General features: G+C 35.6%; 1 long non-coding RNA gene across 1 annotated transcript in view; it reads left to right on the top strand.

The window, feature by feature from the left end:
- The window catches only part of LOC147645068 (uncharacterized), a 35,490-nt gene extending 18,376 nt beyond the window's left edge, over positions 1 to 17,114 (top strand). The window contains exon 3 of the long non-coding RNA XR_015271069.1: positions 16,906 to 17,114. This is a non-coding gene — a long non-coding RNA (uncharacterized LOC147645068). The remainder of the gene's footprint in view (positions 1 to 16,905) is intronic.
- Positions 17,115 to 26,797: the final 9,683 nt, after the last annotated feature.

The raw sequence follows: 26,797 nt of genomic DNA, 5'->3' as shown, positions 1-26,797 counted from the left end.
GGTACACTTCGAATGTTGCCTTAATTTTAGATTAAGAAATTCGCCTTAAATTTTGAAATATTCAAATATTTAATATTAAAATTATTTTTATTTGTACTAGGAATAATTATTAAAAATCTTGGAAAGTTTGGAAGCTTAGTTGTCACACGATTAAGTCCAAAAATGAGTTTTTTATGAATAATATAAATGTAGTTGTCTTTATTTTAAATACATAAAAAATGGCCTAAAGTAAGTTTAAGAAATGTTTCTTTTCAGAATATTTCAATCAATTTTAGAAGTAAATATCGTATGAATATATTCGAGTCTAAGAATAAGTTATCTAATTATTCTGAATCTTGAAAAGTAAAGTTTGTGAAATTAGTTTTCAAAAAATATATAACATGCAGTAAGTTTGATTTTTGCGAATAAAATAGTTGCAGATATGTGATTACTTTTAATTATTTTAAAATTAACGTTAACTATTAAATTATTCAAAATTAAAGATAGTTTTTTGTCTATCATAATAAAAGTTCTCAAAAATCTTGAAAAGTTAAGTTTGTTAACTTTGTTTTTACAGAATAAAACCGGCAATAAGTTTGTTTCTAGAAACAAAATCTTTTGCAGATTTGTAAATAGTTTTAATTACTTGAAAAATTATCCAGGCTTCACCCATCTTCTTTCAAAATAGGTGCATTATTTATATATATATATATATATACTATAAACTTCAGTTTAGTTGCAATACGTATACGCAATGTTTGCCTTGTTGTTTTTACTCATTATTGGTAACAAAAGGGTTTGGCCAAAGTTTCTCTTAAAATTACAGTAAAAATTACGCAACAAAAGTGAATGGGAAACATAAAGAAAACATTATATTTTCTATATATATATATGTATATAGTGGAGGTATGTTTTTAATATTTGTATACACACACACACACACACACAGATTCAAGTACACTTTTGTATGGCAAAAGTTTGAAGAACTTTTCTTCCACGCGGCCACTCTGCCGCTTTTTTGAATGCCGCCGCCCCACCTGCTGCCACGCCCCCCGCTTTTCACCAGCCCCCCTCCCCACACCCATTTTCCAGCAAGCCTTGCAAATTGTTGAATAATTGCAGTTGTTCCTTTGCTTCAGTTTATTGTTGTTGCCGCTGTCGTGTGGCAGCTTTTCCATTTTTCCACGTCGCCATCGCGCTTTCGCATGCAAATTTTTCCAGTTTTCCACTTGTTTTCGCATATTTTTTTCTCCTTTTATATAAATTTATATATTTATATACATATATATATATATATGTGGGCCTACCTACATTTCCTTTCCGCTTTTATTTAATTTTATTTTATTTGATTTTGCTGTGGCTTTGGCCCTGGCTCATTTTTATTTACTTCACTTTGCGATTTGTTTTGTTTGAAATTTGTTTTGCACTTTTGCCTATTTTCTTCAAATGTTCATCTCTTCGTCGCTTGGACAATTGCAATTTCTGCAACAAAGTTTTGCCCGAAGTGTGTGAAGTGGATAAGAGAGGGTTTTTTTTGGGTGGCTCTTTTGGTTGGTTTTTGGGGACTTTTCCCCGTCCAAGTCGAACAATTAAACTTTTATTTGGCGGCAAGAGAGGGGAGAGGAGTGGAGAGCTGTGGGGATAGAACTTAACTGGACTGGATTGGCGGTACTTGCAGCGATTTGTAGTACTTTTACACACTCACATAATGTGTGTGGTGTAGTACAGGCAGAAAAACTTTGTGTAAAAAATATATTGAATATATGATAGATTTATTTGGTGATAGTTAAACTTTTCATTGAGTGGGAAAAATCTTTCTCTTGTATAAATGATCAGCATTAACCGCCAAATCGATCTAATCATCTCCCATAACTATGACCATTAAGTATCTATGATCAGTAAATAACTATGAGCAGTAATTAACTATGAGCAGTAAGTAAATCTGAACACTAAGTATCTACGATCAGTAATTAACTATGATCATTAAGTATCTATGACCAGTCATTAACTATAATCAGTTAGTAACTCTGAACAGTAAGTATCTATACCCAGTAATTAACTATGTAAGTAGTTATACCCTGTAAGTATCAGTGACCAGTAAGTATCAATGAACATTAAGTAGCAATGAAAATTAAGTAACTATAACCAGTAAGTATCTATGACCAGTAAGTACCTATGTATAACCATAACCAGTAAGTATCTAGAACCAGTAAGTATCTATAACAAGTAAGTACGTATGATCAGTTACTAACTTTGAACACTAGTAAACAATGACTTGCAACTTTTGGAACACTACACATATCTGAGACGTGGCCGGCAGCAGTCACTTCGTTCCGGGGATGATAGAACCAGTTGGGAATCATATGCACAGGTGCGCGAAATTTGTTTTCGAGCAAATTTAAGAGCAAGCTATTGGAGTTTTAGAGTTATTCTATGATATAATTTTACTACCATATTAGTTGAGCATGGCTAATCAGTGGACTATATATATACATATATATAGCTGCCATAGGAACGATCAGAAAATTTTAAGAAAAAATTATAACTTTTCCAGTTTTCATCAGATTTTCATAAAATTTAATATATATTCATTATATGTTAATCTAAAATTTTGTGTAAAATTTAATGAAAATCGGACGAATATATCATATAGCTATCATACAAACGATTGTTAGAAAAAGAGAGAAAATTAATATAATTAAAAAAATAATTATCAAATAAAAATGAATCTTGCCGAGGAAAATATAATTTTACTCAGTGAAGGAATCATTTCCGACCCTATAAATCATATATATTCTTGATCAGCATCAACAGGCGAATCGATCTAGTCATCTCAGGGAGAAAACAAAAATTTTAAATTTTTTCCCAAATTTTGTAACGTGAAAATTTAACAAAAAATTAAAAAAAAAAATTTTTCAAAAAAATATAAAATTCATTATGCAGTTTTGTTAACATAATAAAAACTAAAAATGAAAAACTTTCCGATTGGAAATTAATGCATTTTTGACTGAGATACGATGAATTTTCTCAGCAGGGGTATAGAAAGTTCTTACAATGGCTTTGTTTAAAAGATTAAATTCAATCTGAAATTGTACTCTATGTTGAAACACAAATATATTAAGATCAGCAGTAATTATTTTCAGTGTAAGTACTCACACGCTGAGCCAAGTTCTGATATATGCGTAGGAGAGAGAAAGATAAAAAACAACAAAACAATATATACAAAATAAACTCCATTGAATTTTTATCTCTTGGTTTCTTTGTACCGCGTTTATCTCCATCTCGCTTTTGCCACATTTTGGCATTTTTATAGCGCCAAAAATTGAATTGTTAAGCGTGTGGGCGTGGTCCTGGGGCGTGTTGAGTATCTGTTTTTCTTATTTATTTATATATATATATATATATTTTTATTTTTTTTTTTGCTCCTCTTCAGATAATATTATTCGAAAAAAGTTTTGTGCGTGACTAAGCGCCGAAAATGTTTTCCTGAGCACTTTCTGGCTCTCAAACTCAACTTTTGTTGTTGTCGTTAGCTTTTCCTCTATAGAAACTTTTTTTTTTGACTAGTTTGAAGAAGTTTTCCTTGGTGTTAATATGTTGTTGTTTTGTTTTTATTTGATATATGTTATTTCTGAGATGTTTACAAAATTTATGGGGGGGAGGGAAGCTTAAAGACATGTCAATAAATCAATTAATTGGTGTAAGAAATAATTAACAATAACTAATCATTTTATTTATATATATTTGTTGTATTGTTTACCATAAAAATGACCCAATATTTGCGCTTCAAAATACTCAAGATACCAACTGAAGCTGAAAGCTAAATAGGTATTCAATTAAAAGGACTTCAGCAAGGAAGTAAAAAACTATGTGAAAAACTATGGTAAAAACTATGTGAAAAATGCTTACAGCAAACAACTTCATGAGATAAGTGTGCAAACAAATTGAGAAATGCAATGGCAACAACACAGCAATTAGAAGGACTACAAGAGAGAGTGTGAAAGAGACAGAGAAGAGGAGATGAAGAAGGACAACAAGAACCTGGCAGGACATTAAAATGAATGGCTAGCTGGGAAGGACCCCCTTAAACTAGAGTCTAAACAGATTGGCAAAATGAGGCAAAAAAAGAAGAGAGAAGATCCAGACAATGGGCCAAAAGTGCTGAATATGCCTTACAGGTCATCAGGTGTGTGTGTCAGTCTGTCCAAGCAGAAAACACTGAGGGAAAATGAATAAATAGCTTCTAAAATGATCAAACTTTTAGGACTTTAAAATATATAATAAAGGATTGTATTACATCCTTTTTCGCCCTCTGTAAACTCTCCCCTTTGCGCAGAAAGTTGGGTTTCCTGGGAACAACACATTGATGTATATCCCTACTCTGGCTAATTGAATGAATACCTGCCCCCATTGCCCCAATTCAGTTAGCACCTGGAAAATTTGATTAGCTTTTATACCCACCTATACCCGAGAGCCTCTGTGTGTGTATATATCTCCGGGTTAATAATTCGTAAATGTGGCATGATGAAAAATAGCTGCTTGTAACACATACCATCGTCATCCTCATCGTATTCATTTATGCATTTATAATTGCCCAGACAAACGGTTTCTGCACACAATAACTGACCACACATTTCAATATAAATTTGAAAATTCATTGGATTTTGTCAGTAGTACATAGATATATAGATTTTCTGTATAGCATTTAATTTTTAATGCTTTAGGGTAGGTGGTAAAAATATTGTACTCTATATATAATCCCAAAACATTTACCCCTCAATCGGTCTATTTGATTAGCAAATTGTTTCTAAATTTGAAGATTAGCAGATGCCCAGTGAAATAGTAATATGGTAATGCAATTTTGTCACAAATGGAGCAATTATGCATTCCTTAGTTAAATAATTTAGGGGAATATTTACCCAAAACGACCATGAAGAGAGAGAATGTATAAATAAATGGAGGAAAGAAAGCGCAATGTGTGCGTGTGTGTGTGTTTTGTCATTTGCCAGAATATGTGATGACCGGGACTCTCTATCCACCATTGTCGTCGTCCTGGACTGTGTTCCATTTCCGTTTCCGCTGCTCCTCTCTCTCTCTCTCTCTCTCTGTGTACAAATCCGATTATGTGAACAAAAACCCTCTTTTTCTGACCGCGAATTACTGTCGGGAGAAATAAAATGCAACATTATTCTTGTGGCCGTTGACTTTGGTTTTGGATTGCCTTTCCCACTCGCCTTTTCCAAAAGTTCCCAACATTACGTATACGCAATTTCAGACCATTGACATTACGTATACGCCGCATATTACCTAATGCTTCTTTGCATGTCCAGCACAATGAAAAATCCTCAAATGTGGGTGTTATTTTTTGTTATTTCCCCTCCTCTCCTCTCTCTGGGTTGGCTATAAAATACTCGAGCTTTTATTTATAACGACATCAGAAATTAATCTTGCATTATGTGCGCGCGTGTGGAGTTGTTTGCTGCCTGTTTTTTATACTCGAAACCCGCCTCAGCTTATCCTTTTCATGAAGTTTGTTGTCGTTACACACCTGCACACCGACACGTGCTAACACTTACTAACGCACCTGTTTTGCTTACATATGCGAAAAGGCGACCAAAGTGTCACCAACGATCTAGCCAAAAAATGGTAACCAACTTTTGCGATTTTTTAATATTTCTATATTTGGAATTTAAAACACTTGAAACGTTTTTATTATTGCATTTGATTGAGGATTTTCTTTTTCTTGTATTTTAATCTATGTTTGTGCTGTCTAGGCGATGTCTCAAGGATATCAGTTGGGTAAACATTTGTCTGGTTGATGTCGCTTTTAGCCAAGAATCGTTTGTCAGTCATGCGAGGCACTGACGTTCCACGTCCATCTCTCAGTAAACAGTGGCTTCAGAGGGAAGGATTTAAGAGGGATTAGTTTTTATGGTCCAAAAAAATTATATTCATTCCTAGATCATGTTTTCTTTGAATCTTAATCAAAAATAATATATTTAAGCTTCCCTTCTGTGTGTTACGCCACTGCTTGACCATCTTTCTCTTTCTGTCTGTGTCTCTTTGAATTTTCCCAGCATTTTCCTCCCTGGCATTTCCCTTTGCGCCAGCCTTTGCGTGCTGCCTGCCTGCTGGCTCTGTTCATGAAAAATTACAACTCTCAGCATCAGGCGTAACGTGCGATAAATTCCAAAAAAGGACGCACACACATCTACATATATATAAGTGTGGTGTGTGTGCCTGAGTGTAGTTCAGGTTGATTTTGAAATTCGTTGCGTGTAGGATAATTCATTGCTTATTATCTCTTTTTTGAAGCTGCAATTTTTGGGGGGCTTACCATTCTTATTACTTTGGATTCTGCCTACTTGGTTATATCTTTTTTTTTTGGAAGGACAATGGCAGGAACTGTGGGAGATAGCAAAATGCTTTATTAATTTAGTGTGTGCCAGGCCAGGAAAATATGATTGGAGGCTAAAGAGTGCACAGAGAGAAAAATGAACTCAAAACAACAAAGATCTCTATGGAAAAATTTCTAGGAAAGTGTAGATCATTAAAGTATTTAACAGTATATAGTTATATTTTAAATTTTAAAGGCATAATTTTCCTCTCAGTGTAGTGACAGCGTTGAGAGGCCCGAGCGTGTTAGTCAGACAATCGAGCCTAATGATTTATGAACTAGGCGCTCCAAGCGTGGCCGCAAGTATATAGGTTTATAGCTATATAACCAAGAGCCAGGAGTCAGGATCCAGCAGCCAGGAGCCTGAAGCTTGGATCCCCCCCTACCTCCGAGGCAGTGGCTCCTTGCCAATTTTACCATTTTCTTTGCCTTGACTCCCTTTCGCTTTTGTGGTCCGTGGTCCACGCTCTGTCCAGGATGATATATGATGCCGGGGAGTTTAGCGACTGGTTAAATGAATTTTTCACACTGCAAAACCATTCCACGCTGTTGACTCGGAACAAAAAAGTCAACCAAAGTGGTTATGAAGAACGGACCCCCAAGAATGAATGACAATTATGGGTAATTTTACCAGGACAACAACTCAAAAAGGGTTGAAAAGGGTATTTAAAGGGTATCAGTAAGGTATAAAGAGTGCTGATATCAGAGTTTAAGAGTTTATGCACAATCTTATCGTAATTAGCAGCTCTTAAAAACGTATTTTCTCACCTGATTCTTTCCCCCTTTGTGGCTTGGGTTATTATTTTCATCATTATATGCTGACCATCATCATCATCATTATTATTATTATGGCCAAGATTCACTTTTGCTGTGTCACTGAGTGCATTCTTCGCTTACAACCGAAAAATTATTGGCAGAAACTTCATATTTCAGTCGAGCGGAAAAAGCGAGAGGTAGAAACTTTTCGCAAATATCATGCAGGTGATTGAGTGTGTGTGTGTGTGTGGAAATTGTGGAAATTGCGGGTGGGAAAATTGTGGGGCTTAAAAGGAAAGGATAGTTGAGAGAGTGGCCAGCAAAAGTGTGCAGAGTCAGTGATGGGAAATGTGAGTCACAGAAGGGATTCAATTGGTCAGCGATTATTAATCGATAAATATATCGCTTGAAGTTAGAAAATATATAATTACCAAAGTCTGTATAAACTCTTAAACTTTATTGAATTTAAGTAACATTTAAATTAATAGAAATGTTCGTAACCCTTTAGCTATAATTTCCTTATATTATCGATAATTTGCCCATCCCTGGCCACTGGACCACACAGTCGTTTGACAAGTTTAAACTTGCACTTAGCAAACGACGCGCAGCGAAAAACATTTGCCGGGAAAGCAGGCAGGAAAGGGTTTTTCCCCCACTCAGCTTTACACGGGTGCGCGTGCAGGTTTTTCCAAGCAAAAAAAGTAAGGGGGTTGATGGCTTTATTTTTGGCTAGCATTTGCGTCAAATCAAGTGGCCACTTAGTTTCGGGCGTCGTCATTAGCTTTCAACTTTTGCAAAATTGAATTTAGAAACGTTCAACGTGTCCAGGAGAGTTTTCTGCGACTAACACACCCTCTTTTACTTTTGTTTTTGCTTTTACAGTGAGAAAAAGATATTGATTAATGGAGTAAAAAATACCAAGAGTTCAATAATATTTCTATATTTTTGAAAATGTTTGCCAAAGAGCTTAGGGAAGCATTACTTTGGAGGCTTTAGTTGCGTAGTTTTCTGTAGTTGGTTCGATAAAAAATGAACTTATTTTCGATAAATAAATAAATATAAATATATAAATATAGATATATATGTATCGTTGCCTCAATTTCCTCAGTGTTTGTATCTGTTTTCTGGTAGTATTTACTCACAACTTAAACTTTTCCGCCAAGCCAAAGTCAGCCAAAAAAAAAACATTCCCCAGGAGTCTTCCTTTGCCCCGCCGCACAGTGGTTATGTTAGGACTAAAAGTGGTCAGAATTTAAGGGGAAATAAATATTTTTTAATCCCTATTAAATAACTTCAAAAATTCTTATAAACAAATGGTAGATAAGAATAATTTTAAGCTGTAAATTAACCTTTTTACTGGCTTCAGTTCTTTAAAATACAAACTTAGAAAGAAAGTATCATAGATTTAGGTATTTTCAAGAGATGTAAACTAAAAACTTAATATAAAAACATCTTTCTTTGATAAATCTACCCCACTGTGCACCCTTCCTTACTGTTTCTGTTGTCGCGTCGCTTCGTTTGGGGCGGCATTCAGTCCACTTGGGAGTTGTTTCATGTTTTTAAGTTCACTTTAAGTAGCTGGGAACTTAGTTTTTATGCTCGGCACACGCAAAACTTGGCTATCTGTTGATAAATGGCAGGCGAGAAGGCTTTAAAAGCACTCAATCCACTCCCTCATATAAATATACAACCCCCCTTTTCTGGTTTTAATGAGGCATTCGGCGTGCCAAGACGCCTGAATTAGCCGAAAAGTCGTACCAAGTGCTAAAGCCAACGAAAATGTTAATGCCATAACTATGTAGTCTTAGCACAGCAGTGGTTAGGAAAACAGGATACTATTATGCATTTTCCTATTTATTTATATTGAATTTACTATGATTTTTAATGAATATTACTAATATTTACATTGCCTTAACTTTTTCTTGTCTGATTTGCGAGAAACATTCTATAAACTTATAATCCCATAGGGGAAAGGAACCGTCTCAACATATCTGGATTATCCTTTCAAACTTTTCAACAGTTTTCTCCCCCCTTATCCCTGTTGAGCTTTCCAACTCGTCTTCTTCCTGACTCTTTGCTATAGAAAATTTAACTCAAGACTGAAACAAGCCAAAAGATGGGGCATAGAGGCAACTGAAAATCAAAAGGACCTAGGAGGAAAAAATATATATAGGAACAACAAGAGCAGAAGCCAAGGCAACAGACAGCAAATACATACTATATATATTTATATATATATCGGCAGGAATCTGTGTGTACGCAACCACCAGCTGACATATTTATTACACTGTGTAACAAGGAGTTTGATATATGAACTGATTCATTTAATCATATTGCATTTGTCATTCGCGAAATTGATTGAGGCACTCGACGAGCCGTGTATTCGATCTTTTGGGAAAAAATTTATGAGCTACTGCTGTACCAATTTTCCTCCCTTCCCCCTAATTTAGACATTTCCATGACTGACAAAGAGAAAAACCGAAATGCTGAAGAAAGTGACACATGAAATGTCAGAAAAAATATATATCTTCGACCTAATGAAATCGAATCAATCATCATTTTTGAGGTTTGAGGTTTCACTCTCTTTCTCTCCTCACAAAATGTTCCATTGTGTGCATTCAAATATTTTATATAGTCTGATTCCTATATAGGAAAAGTGCTTTTGGTTTTATGAAATCTGATTTGTGTGCGAGCTGAGCTTGCCTTTAATCTGTATTCCTTGTGGCTCCGATACAAATACACAAATTGGACAAAAATGCAGTGCATGCCCAAAAAAAAAGGAAAGAAAAATCAAATAATAAGGGAAAAGTAAAGGAAAAGCATCCGCCCCAAAAGCAGTGATCAGATTAAGACACTGCCGGTATGCGGAACGTGGCCAATATGCCTTCGTTCTGTCTTTATTTTTATTTTCTTTGTGGTGGTGGAAATTTCTGCAAGCTGGCTAAACAGGAGCAACTCCTGTTGGGTTGTCCTGGCTTCTAATTAAAGTGAATAGATGTACATACATATCTCACACCTCACAACTGCTGCTGCTGCTATCTGGGAGAATTTTGTAAATTTCACAAATTAATTTCATGTTTGAAGCAAATTCGTAAACAAGTCTTAATGTGCACTAAGGCGTGTGTTTCCAAGGGCGTTGGGGGTTGAATTTAACAGGGGGCGGGTAAGGAGCAGGAGGGACTATTGCCCAACCACCCATCTAATAATGTTGGGCGCCCGCCAGACATGAATTTAGCATTTATCTAGCGCCACTTGAACAACGCCGACGTTCTCGTCCTCGTCCTCGTCCTCGTCCTCGTCGTCGTCGTCTGACAATGAAGATGAAGATGGCGGGCTTGGTCCTGGTTGTTCCTGGTATGGGTATTCACGGCTGGTTCACTGGGTGGTTTAGTGGGTGACTGAGTTCTGATGGTGGTGGTGATGGTTAGGAGGGGGCTTTGAGCTAATTTCAACGCCTCTTAAGCGCACAGTGGTTACAGAGCCCCTGTACTCGAGTGGCGCCCAAAAAGTCAAGGAGTGCCTGAAGGATCCAACAAATAGCAGTGGGAAATACAGGAGAGATCCATGAATAAGCGAACTCTGGCAGGGGAACTCTGGGTCTCAGTTTATATGAAATTTGGTATGAATTTTGCGGAGGAACTTTAAATAAATCGTGTTGTAGTTTATAGCAATTTGTTGCCTGCTAAACCAAAGTTGTAAAGAACTATATAATACTTTTGTACATATGATATAGAAAGGTATATAAAGTTTCCACATTTTTACTTGATTTATAAAAAACCTAATTAAATTATGAAGTGATCTTTGAACTCATAAGATATCAAGGATTTCTAAACTACATTTTTTTACTGCTAAACTATATTTAATTAAGTATTTATAATACTTATAAATACAATATAGAAACGTATTAAAATTCTTTCCTTATTAACTTGATTTAAAAAAATACCTAATTAAGTCATAAACACCTTTTTGAACTCAAAAGATATCAAGGATTTCTAGACTTTATTTATTTCCTGCTAAACTATATGTCTTTAAAACTTTATAAGACTTATAAATACAATACTGAAATGATAAATCAATTTAAAAAATTCCAGATGAATTTATAAACTTCTCTTTAGACTCAATAGATACCAAAAATTGTACAACCCAATGATCCCTAAATCGTTTTTATTACCCTAAAAACTCATTTGCAAATCACATTTGCCCCACGGTGCACTTAATTTCGGTTCCATGGGCATGTCAACAGATTCTTCTCGAGTGGCGGGAACTTGGCCGACCGGCTTTCAGGGCCAATAATTGTTGGTGCCATTGCTTGCTTTATGTAGATGTGACAGCAGCGGCGGCAGCAAGGCAGGTTTTTGTGCCATTTCGCCAATTTTGCTATGGCCCATGTTCGAATTTGTTTCAATTCGAGTCGAGGACCCAGAGAGTCAGTCAGAGCTCCACTCGGCGACACGTACGAGGGCCATGAAGTCACGGCATCATGGAGGAGCAATAACCAAAGGATCCAAACACAAAAGGAGATGGTCCGTGGGCGGATGGCTGGGTGGTGGTCTGGTGGCCTTTGGTGGCCAGTCAAGAGTGAAACAGCGCTGTTAATATAAAGTAGGTAATTGAGATGGAAAGTATGGGTGGGACGAAGGCGACGATACAGTGGCTCGAACTTGATGAAATTAATCAAGCACAGTGGAACAGGGTTTTGTCTTCATATACATATACATATATCCCCCACTTGCTGATTCAGCATTTCGACTACAAAATCATGCGTGGGGCCACTCTCCCCAGACAATGAATGCACATAAAAATAATAATTGGAATTGGAAATGAAAACAATTTTCATGGCACGTGAGTCGGCATAAAACTTTATTCCTACGGAGAGTAGGAATATTTCTGCTTCTGTTTGTGCACTGAAATTAAAGTTTTGAAAGCAAGAAATACAGAATTTATTAGGGAAATGTATATCATATACACCTTTTTATTTATATTTTAATACTGCTTAAAGAATGATTGATTTTGATTTGGTTATTTATTAATTTTGCTCAATAAAAGCCCATTGTCTGGGGTTCATCTTCCTTTTTTTGGCCTTCGCCTTCTTTGGTTAGTGGACAACCTTTGACCTATCCGCCTCGGTAGCAATTATCACCACCAAATCAAGTGTGTGGTGCCAAATTTCGAATGCCCTGCAAAAGCTAGTAGAGCCCATAATGCGCTTATCAGTGTCACCCACACACTTTCGCTTTCGGTTTCGCCTTTGCATATGCATGAGCTTATACTATAGCGACCAACTGTGCGTATGCGTAATGTGCGTATACGTAATATTTCACTCTAAAGTGGCACCTGAAGGGGGTAAGTATAATTTCAAAGGGATTTTCATTAATAAGAACTTTGAAATTTGCAAATCTTCAGCAAAAAACTTGAAGAACCTACTGAAATAAAGCGAAAGTATTCTTTAAAAATTTGAAAGTTATCGCTAATAGAGACAACTCTCTTTTATTTGTTTCATAAACAATTTTAGTAATCACTAAATCACATTTAAATAAAACCAGTCTAAAAAACACTGCAAAAAATATCTCTCATAAGCTTCTTAGTTAATTTATTCCACTCCTTTATTGTTTCTTTACTGCACATTTACATTTTTGAGAGTTATAAACTGTTGCGCCCCAAAATAAAATAATAATAATTCCATGCACCAAGAACCAAAAGGGTACACCAAACGGTGGCAGTACAATACAAAAAAAAAACGTATGTAATAAAATGAATTTTTATGTCGCATTTTCGCAATGCAGGATAACGCACACAAACCATAACACACGAAGAGAAGGCCGTCACCTCGGCAAAAAAAAAAGAAAGAAGAGCAATATATATGTGTATGTTACCTTTGGTCCAACCATTCTTAGCCCCTTAACCCCACACAGAGACAGACTTTCCTCCCATGCCATACCCGGCCGGCAGGCTGGATGCATTCCTGTGAACCGAAAGCGAACCGAACACATTTACACATGTAAGTGCATAAAAAATGTTTATGAATTTCAGTTTATGGCGCGTAAAACACGCCAATAAATGTACCAAGGTATTAAAAATGCCTTTTTCCCCCAACGGGTACACTTTGCCGCACTAATAAACAATCAGAAATGGGCATAAAGTATGGGGAATCGGGCAAATGGCAACGACATTGGGGAATTTTTGGGTGCCTTTTTTCTCTCGTTGGTGTTGTTGGTGTTGGTGTTGTTGAAGTTGTTATTGTTGTTGTTATTCCTCTCTGTATCTTTTGTTTTGGTGATTTTTTTGCCGGAAGGTGTTAGTCGCTCCGCTGGCGCAGTTCTTGTGGGCGCTTGTCCCCCTTCACCGTCATCCCCCATGAATATTTATGCAAAACACTCATACGCCCCGTTGTACGCTGTATGTCTGCTGTTGCTCCATTCGCGTCAGTCGCCTCTTTCTGTCCTCTCCTATACCAAAACTCCTTGGTGTTTTCTTATTGTTGGCTGCGTTATATGCCAAGTGCGCTCTAATGCACTTTACGACACTTTATGGCACTTTTCCGGGGGGCTGGGGCTCACCGAATGCCAGGCACACAAACGTAGATATCTGGCAAATGTAAATTATGGCAAATTGATGAGAATATGCATATGTGGCCTGGCCCTGGGCTTGGCTTGGCTCCACGTTTGCTGCGAAAGTTTTTTGTGTGTCCGTGTCAGACTGTCATTGAAAATCTAACATTCGGGGCAATCCTTTTTGATTGAATTAAAGCCAAAAAAAGAACCTTTACTTATTTGTTTGATTTTTCGATTTTACTTAGCTTATAGGCTTTAAATACTTGCAGTATAAGGTCACTTCAGCCATGGTGTTGATGAAGTTAATTAAGTTTACAAATGAATAGTCAGTAAAAATATCTGAGGAATTGCAAGATTTTTATTATTTAAATGAATAAATGAATGTTATTGATTTTTATTGCTTTCTTTTCACAGATAAATGATTTTATATTTAAATTCCCCTTAAATTGGAGCTTATTTTCTCCGAGAATTTCTCCGATCAACTTTAAGCTTCATTTTCATTGAAAATCCTTTCTCTACCTTCAACATTTCGTGCTGGAATCTCGAACGATTTGCTTGCCCACAAAATGACACCAGACATTTGCGTCAATTGCACACTTTTTCGTTTGTATTTTGGGGCTAATGAAAGTCCTGGACAGTGTCCTGGCCTGATCCTTGAGTTTGGATTTAGGGGCATTTGCCTTGTCCTTTTTTTTGTTTCGACGCGTCTCTATCTCTCTCTTTAGCCATGCAAATGGTGGATGAGTTTTCCCCCACGGATGAGTTTTTCCCCCTTCCCATTGGAGAAGCCTCTGTTTTCGGCCATTCTGCCTCGTTATTCCCTTCGGTTTGTTGTGGATGCTTTTGTGAGTACTACTTAACGCCACGAGGAATCGCCTAAGACAACTGAAGCGCAAAAAATGCGAAAAACATGCAGAGAATAAAGTGGAAAATTGCGTGGGCGACAACAAAAAAATTAAGGATGGATAAATCGACGATTGGGCGGCGGGGCGTATAATCAAAGCGTTTGGTTATCAAAGATTCCGGAGAGCAGAGAGTAAAGAGCAAAGTTATGCATAAATTTTGGACACTGTCGCGACTAACGATTTCGGTTTTGCTTTGTGTTTTTTTTTTGTATTTTGTTTCACCCACAATCGATATAGGAAACAAATTAGTTTCGCCTTAAAAACACAGAGCAGAGTATCAAAATAAAATTTCAACAGTCGAATGGCAAGAAATAATACAGCAAAAAACAAGCGAAAGTGCCGAAAGCCCCACCTCATGTACGTTGAATCAAAAAATACACTGGAACTTAAAGGGAGAAGTAGCCTTTTACACATTTATGTTAATTTATAAGTAATTATAAAATAATTATAAAAGAGATAGTTCGATTTATATTTCAGGTTTTGGGTTAAAGATTTCTAAAATGGAATAAATTCTCATAAATAATAAACGAATTTTGGGAATATATCCAGAACATCTAAAGTTTACTATATAATTACTATATATTATAAAATAAATATAAATTTTAAACATTTTATAATTCAAAATTGCAAAATTTAAAACAAAATTTCTTATCAAAAATTCATTTTATAATAATTAAATGCAAAAACACAAAGTTGTTTTTAAATTTATAAATATTTATATAGCAACCAACTTAGTAATTGACTTTGAAACAGTTTTTCTTTGTTAGAAATTTAAATAAAACAAACATTTATTCTCAATCATTGATTCATTTACAACAAAAATAAATTTAATTTGATTACTTTATGCATTTCCTTTAATTAAAAATATTTCAAAATTTAAAATCACTTCTGTTTGACTGTTAACAAAACTAGTAACATTTCCTTGTCTTTTTTCTTGGACCTTTATCTCAAATATATTTTAAAAAACCTTTCTAAGCAGGTGTAAAATTTGTTGAAAGATTTAAATTTCTTGCCGTGATCAAACAGAGAGAGCCCAAGGATCCTAAGTGACATTGTTTGTTTGCGGGGCCGCAGGACACGAACAGACACGAGAGCCTAATAATAGCCGCACATAAAATTTTATTAGCACGAGCGTAACAATTCAATTGGGTCATGCTTTATGGCGCCGCAGGGGTGGCGACTGGCGGTTTCCCAAAAAAAAGGGGGGTCCGGTCCGCTCCAGTCCGGTTCGGTTTAGTCCGCAAAAGGCGGATGGGCGTGGCAGTCAGTCGTCGTCGTAGCCAAGCAAACAAAAAAAAGGCCACCCAAAAATTTGGGTCACTCCAAGTGCAGTGTAGGCCCAAAAAACAGGATAAAAAAAAAACAGAGCGAAGGATATGTGCGTCCAGGAGTTTACCTTTATCAAAGGATGTCAGCGACAAAAAAATCACTTTAAAATCCTTGAATGCTATCGGTTTAACCCTATATATTCAATTAAATTCATAGACTCTCTTAAATTAAGTATATCGAATAATTATAAACTATATTATTGACTTTATACACAACCATTTTAATTAAGTGCATAAAGGTGTTCATCTGTAAATTCCATCAGTTTATTAAGAGTTCCAATCCTGCCTTATCCCTTTGACTAATTAAATTTCGAAATACCATATCAAACACCCACATTCATACCATTTTCCTTCCTTTGTCTTTAATTCCATTGAAATCCTTTAACAAAATTCCAAAGAAAATTGCAATACACTTGCTCGACACTTGATGGGATTATCATTTATTTTTGGTGCTGACATTTCGCCAGCGGCGAAAACTCAATTTGAGGAGAAACTCATTTGTTGCTACAACGACGAAAGGAGCGCAAAATTGTTTGAACAAACACCCAGCAATTGTCTTACACTTGGCATCAATTGGATTTCCGTTATGTAGCTACCACGTGGAAGGTTTCATTTCTTGGGCCAAGTTAATAGCACAAAAATAACATTATATAGGAAATTTATGATGTAAGATATATATTGTTTTTTTTTTTAAGACAAAAAGTGAAGTTTAAATGTTGGTTCCATTTATCTTAGACTTGTATGTGTGTATAAAATAAATTAATAAATAAATAAATATGCAAAAAACTTCATAAGTATATATATAAGATTCATTAAATTCTTAAAATTTTAATATATGTATATAAATTGTACCAATCTAAACTTGACTTCTATTGCCTTGCTTATGGCTGTACCTTTGGACTTGTGTCTGTTCTCTTAGCTGCTTCTTCTTTATATTCCGTATCCTGGTCTTATCCTTGCCGTTCTTCTTCTTTCTCTATATTTTACAGTTACTTGTGTGAAGGACTCTGGCTGTGAGCAAGACAGAGCGAGGGGCTTAGAGAGAGACAGGGAAACAATAAGACTGAAGCTGGCAAACCTCTCGCAAAATGCTAAGAAGAAGAAGAAGCGGCTACAACACGCAGCAGCAACAACATCAGCAGCAGCAACATCAGCAGCAGCAGCAACATCAGCAGCAGCAACTAATAGCAGATGAAAATCAAAGGTTAATCCATAGCCACCCACGCTGCTGCTATTCTCTGCTAATGTTGCTAATTGTTGGCCAAGCAGTTTATGGTAAGTGCCAACAGAACATACTATAGCTTAACTGAAGTACAACATATATACTAAACAATACAATATGCTAACTGAATATATATACTATAGCTTAACTGATGTAAAACATATATACTGAACAATACTATTTGGCATTTATCTGAGTTGCTAACAAATTAGCAGACAAAAGATTTCCCATTGAAACTATTTCCAGCTTTGTTTTGTATTTGTTCTTCTCTCTTTAGTTTTCTCTCAGTGCATGGCAGTTAGCATCTTCACACATGCCCGAATGTAACTTTTATTGGGTTGAACATGGTCGGGAACTTGGCCAATGCCCCGTTCTCTGACCTCATTAGACGTTCATTTGTTTGCTTATTTATGCAGACACACATACACACAGTCAAAGAGATACTATATACATATATATATATATGGATCATCATCAGATATATATATTTGGCCATATGGCTTTTTGTGGTCTCTTGTGTTACCAATTTCGCACTCACACAAGTCCAGAATGCATACATTTTCGCTTCGCTTTTGGCCATAAAAATTGGAATTCGAATGGCCCCAAATTGTATGCTACACAAAAGGCACGCACCAAGATGATGTATGTGAGTGTGTGTATGTGGAAGTGTTTCTATACACTGACAGATTAATTGTGGACTTAAGAAAATAATCTCAATATTAGAAACATTTTTAGAGAAGCAATTTAACATTTTAAGGCCGTAATAATTAAGAAATTACTTCAAAACGTAAATTATAAGCAAGTCTTTATAGGACTGCTTATTTTTTCTCCGTGTATTTTCCTTTGTATATATAAATATTTATACGTGCTTGGCTGGATTTTTGTGTGTGTTTGTCTGTTTGTAATTAATTGACTCGCACATTTTTTCGCATAAAAACAAGTTGCAAACTTTTTCGCCCAGACATTGTTTTTTTTTGCATTGCCAGCTTGTTTATTTTTCTTTCCGTGTGCTGCAGTCAAGGTCGTTTGGAAGAGGTGGAAATTCAGCGGTATTTTTTTGGGCCATACACTGAGAGGTTACTTGAGTTTTGAGGAAAAGTTTGCTATCTCTTATTCCAAAAAGTAAAAGCAGGCTACAAGATCTAGTCAAGTAACTCTGACTGATTTTACTTTTTTAAACATTTTAATATCAATAAAAAAAACATAATAATAGAGTAATCTTTAATTTAAATATACTTTCACGGATATACGAACTTCCGCTTGCTATTATCCTCCTTTTATATATTTTAATGATTAAATAATATTAAAAGTGTTGGTAAACATTTTGGTGGAGGTTTTATTTTCCATTCCCATTTTTCTGGCGCTCAAACAAAGTTTCCCAACGCACACACACAGAATTTCCTTTTATATATAATATATTGTTTGTCCTGTACCTGCATAAGTACCTGACCCCTATTAATCGAGTTGAGTTTACTTAATACGCAGAAATATTTAAATATTTAACTATGAGGTTACAACATTTTCTTCCCCAATTTAAAAAATCCAAATTAAATCTAGCAAATATATTGCTTAAATTGTCCATCGATTGTTTGTTAGTGGTATTGCTTTAAACAATCAACACCTACTACCTTCCGGATGCTGGGACTACGCCCGCTGTCCGCCCATAGAAATTTCTATAGAAGGATGCATTCCCTCAAATGGAGTAATTGATTGACGCTATTGGTCAAGCGTTTACCAGAACATCCTTGCGGCTTTCCATGCAGTTGGGGGCATCCTTGGCAGGGATTCATTTAATTGCCGGACAAAGTCCGTTCGTCCTTGTCGTCGTCGTCGTCTTCGTAGTAATTTCAAATGTCTCTAGCTCACCAAATTGACAGATTTTTGCCCACCTGGGGTGAAATAAAGGACATTATTTTGACCTTTGGCAATTGGAGATGCAGCGGGGGCAAGGGTCTCCTTTGTAACCCGAATCGTTTAGTGGGAAAGAGGAAGGAAAAGCCATCGAAAAGCCACCAAAGGAATAAATGAACGAACGGGGGTGGGTACACTTTGAGCTTTGGCTTATAGAAATTCCAGAATAATTTTACCAAACTTCGTTTTTGCTGATAATAATTTATGTAGCCTCTACGACTGGGTCTTAAAAGGGTAGGGCAGCTGTCATCGGTCTATCGTAATTGTAAATTAATGAATGCAGAAAATGTGACCCACACACACAAGATGGCGGCGGACCGGAAGTCAGTCAGAGAGAGAGAGTCAACCCTGCTGTTACCCTTAAACCTATTGAGGCCACGTGTTATAAAGTTGACTTAAATTGGTAGCTAAATCAATTTTAATTACATTTTTAAAAAATATTAAACTGAAGCTTTTATCCAAGGTATTTCCCTTTTTGTACGAGGAATTGCGAGTGAAAATATTTACAGATCAACAAAATAAATAATATAAATTGGATGTCATACGATTCGATGGATTTTGAGGCCAAATCAAATTGCAATGAATGGAGGAGCAGGAGAACTGGGGAAACCCCTTTGCCAGTGGGGGATTGCGTTTATTTATTTGAAATTAGAAACTGCCAACTGTTCCCAAAAGTGGCCATTAATTAAAGGCTATGGGCTGCCTGCTGGGCCAACTAACTACTGGGGATTGTGTAATGACTGCAAAATGCTAACAAATAGCCCCTGTTTTTGCCTATGCTTTTGAATCCTGTCCCAAGGATGGGTTTGGGGAATCGGGATCAACTGTGTCAGTCACAAATGGTAGCTGACTCTTTGTAAATAATTGTCTCACCTTTTACCTGAAAAAGCTTCAGCAGAAAGGACAATCAATTTGGGGAAATCGTATCGAATTACTTTGCCAGCTTGGCCATGTCAAATGGTAAATCAGATGGAGTATAAAATGGAGTTGAAAATTCAATTCAAAGTAACTTAAATTGAATTCACTTAAAGGAAATATATATTTTTTTGAGAGTGGTATATTATTAATTAGAATATTTAATTGCCTAAAGGGGTTTTAGGGTTATATGATTTGAATTACTTGTTTAAATTTATTTTAAGCTGTTTTGTAAATTAAAGCCAAGCCAATTAAAGACATTGTTAATTAAAACTAAAAATATTTATGAGGATTTATTATAGGAAAGTTTTAGGAAATTTATTACCCTGATACTTGTACTTATTCAACGAATCTATTAGGACTTGTTAACACTCTTTAGCAGTTTAAATATATGCATTTTTACCACAGTTAAATAGCAAGTGTCCTAAAAACACCTTATTGTCTATAAGGAATATATTTAAATATATTTAATTCAGGTGAAGTATCCTTGAAATACATTTTTATTAATTGTCTTTAAGGAACATTTAAAGTCTTTAGCTATTTTAAATTATATTTAATTCATTTTTACTACAGATAAAGTGGCCTTAAAATACACTTTTATTTATTGTCTTTAGGGAACATTTAAAGTCTTTTGCTATTTCCAATTCTATTTGATTCTTCTTTATTACAGTTAAAATGTCTTCAAAATACTTTATTTATTATTTTTAAAAAAGCAGTTAGTCTTTATAATTTTTATGAATTTAATTCATTATCTAACATAGTTAAAGTCATCTGCTTGTGCTGTAAGAAAAGTGTTATTTATTATTATTTAGTGCTATTTAAGTGTCAAAAATTGTTGATTATCTTTTATTAAAAAGGTTATCCCTCACTCACACACTCTCAAGTGTGTCCTGTGTGTCCTGATCAAATTTAAGGAGATCTCCGTCGAATGCTTGTTTAAAGCACTTTTCATGCTTCTGTCACGGCCCGTCGCATTTGGCCATTTGGCCATTTGGCCATTTGCTCCAAATGTTAGCTGACCCAATTGCGGATGGCCTGTGGAGGGGGGGGGGGACTTTAAGGGAGAGCGAGTGAGTAAGATGGGTATATTGTTGTTGCCATCTCGCTCTCGGTGCGGAAACTTGGAGAAGTTGAGGGAATGGAATTGGTTTTGACTTTGGGCTTTGGCTTTATCCAACATTAGCTAATTTGTGTGCTCTCCTTGCTCTCTTTATTTGACTTGCCTGTTATGTTTATCCTCGTCCTTGCTCCTTTCCATATATATTTTCTTCCTTTTTTTTAATTTTTGCATCTTGCACTTGGCCCTTGTCTGCGTTTTTTCCCTCTTAAGTGTCATTCTGAGTCCTGAATATCGTCCTTGTTGTTTTGTTGCTGCGGATTTCTGTTTACTGTCGTGACACTGATTTCAATTATAAATTTGTTTTGTTTTGTTTTTTTTTTTCTTTGGTCTCTCTGATTTTTCCCATTTTCTTAACTTTTCCGTATCCTCCTTTTTTTTCCCTGGCTGCGATTGCTTTCTCAATTGGTGCCGCTGCCAGGAGCGTTTGTCTGGCCATCACTTTTAATCTAAGTTGGTAACAATGCCCATCTTGTAACCAGAAGGTTTGTCTACCTTATTGTCCTTCTCCTGCCCAGGATGTGAGTGCTCCTTTTGAGAGTTTTTCTTCCTTTTTTTTCTTGCTAAGAGCTATAGGCTTATGTCTGCTACTGTGGTTACCGAATCATTCAATGGAATTGGTCTTGAAGATACTCTGTTTTTGATTAAACTTGTCTTCTTTCATGGGAAATGTAATGTAAATTAAAGAAGGAAATGGGATTTATTGATTATTATTTGGATTTAATTACTTTCTTTATATATTTTCCATTAAATTATTGTTTTAATTAATTATTTTTGATGTAGAAGTTGTGTTTTTTCCTTTATTTTCTTGTCATTATTTATTTTCTTTATATATTTGGTACTCAGTAGTTATTTGAATTATTTATCAATCATTCTTTATTTATTTATTATTTATCCGAAATTTCTTTATTCAGTTTTCCTCTCTGTTTTTGTTGACATTTATTTTAAATGCTTTCCCCATTTACAGGAAAATATTCGTTTAAGTTTAAGCCCCACTTTATTGCACCTTCGGAGGTCTTTCCGCGAATTGTTTTCTTCACCTCCTCATTCGCATTCTCAATTTCCCGGTGCCAGGTGCCAGTTTTACAGGTGCCAGGTGCGGGTCGCCTTCTCTAACCCCTTTTTCCCACCCATTTGTCTGGTTGAAATCTGAAGTGAAAATGCAGTCAACCCTAATCAAATTTTCGCTGCAAATTGACAGTTTGCCTGCAGATTTTCATTTCGCGTTTTCATCTCACCCACTAAGCACGCACAAGGGGAGGTAAGGGGTAAGGGTAAGGGGTAGCCATGGCGGTTGTACGCCTTTGGTGAAGGAGTTCTGTTCGTGTTCGGATTTTGCAAGCTATAATTCTCATGCCTTCCAAGTACCTCAGAGATTTCAGGGTATATTGATTTTCAAAGCAAAATAATTCGAATTACCCTCTGAAATAACACAACAGCCGAGCAGTTTTATGAAAATCGGAATACTATAGAGAATTAGTAGGAATTTTCAACAATAACAATCCATGATCAGTAATTAACGATGACCAGTAATTAACTATTATCATTAAGTATCTATGACCAGTAAGTAACCATAATCAGTAAGTAACTCTGAACAGTAAGTAACTCTAAACAGTAATTATTTATGACCAGTAAGTAACTCTGAACAGTAATTATTTATGACCAGTAAGTAACTCTGAACAGTAAGTATCTATGACCAGTAAGTAACTCTGAACAGTAAGTATGTATGATCAGTTAATAACTTTGAACACTGGTAAACAATGACTTGCAACTTTTTAAACACAACACATATCTGAGTCGTGGCCGGCAGCATTCACTTCTTTCGGGGGATGTTAGAACAAGTTGGGAATCATATGCACAGGCGTGCGAGATTTGTTTTGGAATAAAGTGCAAGCTATTTGAATGAAACTATGGAGTTATTCTTCTCTATAATTTTACTACTATATAAGTTGGAGCATGGCGAATCGGTGGACTATACATACATATATATAGCTGTCATAGGAACGATCGGACGATTTATAGAGCTATGATCAGTAATTAACTGTGACCAGTAAATAACTATGATCAGTAAGTAACTAAGATCAGTAAGTATCTATGACCAGTAAGTAACCATAATCAGTAAGTAACTCTGAACAGTAAGCAACTCTAAACAATAATTATATATGACCAGTAAGTAACTCTGAACAGTAAGTATGTATGATCAGTTACTAACTTTGAACACTAATAAACAATGACTTGCAACTTTTGTAACACAACACATATCTGAGACCTGGCTGGCTGAAGTCACTTCGTTCCGGGGGTGCTAGAACCAGTTGGGAATTATATGTACAGATGTGCGAGATTTGTTTTGGAGCAAATTTAAGCTATTTGACTGAAACTATAGAGTTATTCTTCTATATCATTTTACTAGTATATAAGTCGGAGCATGGCGAATCGGTGGACTATATAAATATATGTACATATATAGCTGGCATATCAAAAAATTTAAAAGAAAAAATATAACTTTTCCAGTTTTCAACAGATTTTCACCAAATTTGATATATAGCCATTATATATTAACCTAGAATTTTGTGCAATATTTTATGAAAATTGGGCTACTGAATAATATTTAACATATCTTCAAGAAAAATTTACCAATATCGGCGAGTACATCTAGCTCTTAAACCTCTATAACTAAATAACTAAATAATCTGGAGTCTCATAATTATATACATATACTGTTTTTTTTATGTTTAAATTGCTTGGCTACTTTTAGAGCTTAAATTTATTTAATTAAGTAAAATTTTTATTTGTTTTTCCAAGGATATTCCAAAGTCGAAACACTCTCTCTTATCGCCTTAACCTTGTTTTTTATTATTTTTTTGCTCCGCTTGTGGTTCGACGTGCCCCCTATTTGCGGACCCCCTTGGGGCGAACTAAGGGGATGGTGGGAGTGGCATATCTGATTTAATTTTAAATCACTCTGCTGCGCCGCCTGACTCAAAATTAAAAGGGCATCGAGGGTCGAGGGACTGAATGGGGGCGTGAATGGGGGCGGAGATGTCTCGAGGTTTATGTGTGTCAAAGGGGCGGGGCCTTTCACCTGCCCTGCTGCTGCAGGTCGCAATCCAATTGTCAGGTATTTTCATTTTAATCTAACAATTTCGGAATTTGTCGCCACTGCCGCTGCCGTTGCAAACGGAAGCAGCGGGTGGAAAGTTACCTTGGCAGCGATGATGTTGCAAATTAATCGGCGTCGCGTCTGCATGTCATTTCAGTCAGTTAGTTTGGGCTTGTGACTCACTTATTGTCTTCGACTTCCGTTTCCCGCTTGAATTTTCACCCAAAATTTACACACACACATATATATATATATATATACATATTTCCTACCTACACATCCACAAATTTAATTTAAAAGCACACATCACACGAGTGTGAAAAAAGAGAGAAGAGCAAATATGGTTGAAAATTAACATGAAATTAAGGCGTGAAATTTAAAATACACAGCAAAAGCGAGTTAAATAAGTTGAATGTGAAACAGCACAGAAACCAATCTAGATTTTATACATTTTTTTCCCCCAAAACTTTCTGTATAAATGTACATATCAGTGAACCAATTTCGGTATTCAACCTGGCGAATCATTATCATCAGCTGCTGTCTTTAATTAAAAACTGCAGCTACTGAAAATTCGTTAATAGGGCGGAATGCAGCGGCATTGTTAGGCAACTTTGACAATGGACTTCCCCCGGTCCGATAAATGCATAATTGATGATTATGGCTTCGAGCCCTCTTCCGGTTATTCCCCCTACACCTCTCCTTCTCCTCCGTATTTGGTTCGCCATATTTTCATCTGGCCACCGCATGCACTATCAATTAGATATTTCGAGTTTTATTAACTTCAGACTCCTGGCAACACAGCACTCACCTGCCTGCCTGCTGCCCAGGTGATTCCCACCCAATTGGGGTTTTACCAGGTAATGAGCTTAGCTTCCTAGTGGCCAAGGGGAGCAGAGGGGGGAGCAGCAGGTATAATACACACAGAAAATAGGATACAAAAGTGCATTATATTATATTTTGCTCCCTTTTGGAGCAATGGGTTGATAATTTAACGAGTTTAGTTTTGGAAATAAATTTCAGTAAACGGATTCTAATAGGAATAAGTAAAAATTAGTAAATATTAAATAAAATCAATAAAGCACAAATAAAAAAAATATAAAATTATATAAATAAATATAAAAAAGTTAAAACAATTATAGAATACCATAGAATACCCGATCTTACTTTTAGTTTTAGTCAGAAGCTTAAAACGCAGCGAAGGAGTCATTTCCGACCCTATAAATTATATATATTCCTGATCAGCATTAACAGGCGAATCTTTCAAGCCATCTCCGGCAGAAAAAAATGTTTAAAAATTTGACTTGTCAAAAAATCGAGAAAAATTTCAAAATTAAAATAATTTTAAATTGAGTATGCATATTTATTAACCTTTGAAAAACCAACACAGAAATGCTTTCCAAATTGAAATTAATGCATTTTTGACGTAGTTATGCAATTTGTAAACATTGATTTTCACAAAAAAAAGGCATATCAAATTTTTAAGGGGTTGCATCGTAAGATTTTCAATCATTTAAAAAACCCTTTTATTTTTACAAATATTATCTTTGCGGTATGCAGATTTGTCAAGCTTAAAAAACCTAATCCAACGCCGCTTTTCGAATTTAAATTAATGAATTTTTCACTTAGTTATAAAATTTGTAATATTTGTAATATTTCTAAATATATAAAATAAAAATGTCGATTTCAAGAATCTTGCTGAGGAAAATATAATTTTAATCAGGGAAAGAGTTATTTCCGACCCTATAAATCATATATATTCTTGATCAGCATTAACAGGCAAAGAAAAAAATGTTTGAATTGTTTTTCAACATTTTTTTATGGGGTTACATTGTTAAAATTGTCAGAAAATCGAGAAAATTTTTAAATTTTAAAAAGTTTTTAAATAGAGTATGCAGATTTATTAACCTTCAAAAAACTAACATAGGACCGCTTTCTAAATTGAAATTAATGCATTTTTGACTTAGTTATGCATTTTTTAAACTTTGATTTGTTCGAAAAAATTGTCATATAAAAATATCGATAAAAATCGATTCAAAGAAATCGAATATTTTAATATTAGTTTCTGTGCTCCGATTTTAGCCCATAATTCATTTGCAAACTTCTAAGGTATACAAATTCGTTTACTGACATTCTCTGTCCTTCAAGGATTACAAATAGGTAATAAAATAGTATAATAATAATATACACATTTCTCTCAGTGCACTGTAGATGCATCTTTTGTTCCGGACTGCCATGTTTTATTGCTAATTGCAACTTCAGGTTGCATTGTGGCTTCTTCGACAGTCTGCAATTTACAAGGCAGCCACAGCCAACGCCACGCCCACTTTCCCCCCTTTTCAGCCGAACCGAATTTCCCCAATTTTCCACACCCCACAGACGGGGGGATGAGGGGTTGGGGAGGCAGTGTCCATGTCTGTGTCGCACACTTGGCAGCTCTATCTATATGGCCATCTTTTTCCGTTGTTTGCGCCACGGAAAATAATAAAACTGATTTTATTTATGTGCTGCGCCAGACCAAAATTGAAATTTTGCAACACGAGCTGGAACTTGAGACTTGAGAAGAAGAAGAAGGGGTCGAACGGAATGTAGTTTTCCGTACAGAAAATTTTTCCAGGC

This window comes from Drosophila serrata, unplaced genomic scaffold (assembly GCF_035046125.1).
Source record: "Drosophila serrata isolate PLE 108 unplaced genomic scaffold, ASM3504612v1 contig_23, whole genome shotgun sequence".
In the NCBI taxonomy this organism is placed as follows: domain Eukaryota; kingdom Metazoa; phylum Arthropoda; class Insecta; order Diptera; family Drosophilidae; genus Drosophila; species Drosophila serrata.
The sequence above is the reverse complement of the archived record's forward strand: the minus strand, read 5'-3'. Positions and strand labels throughout refer to the sequence as shown.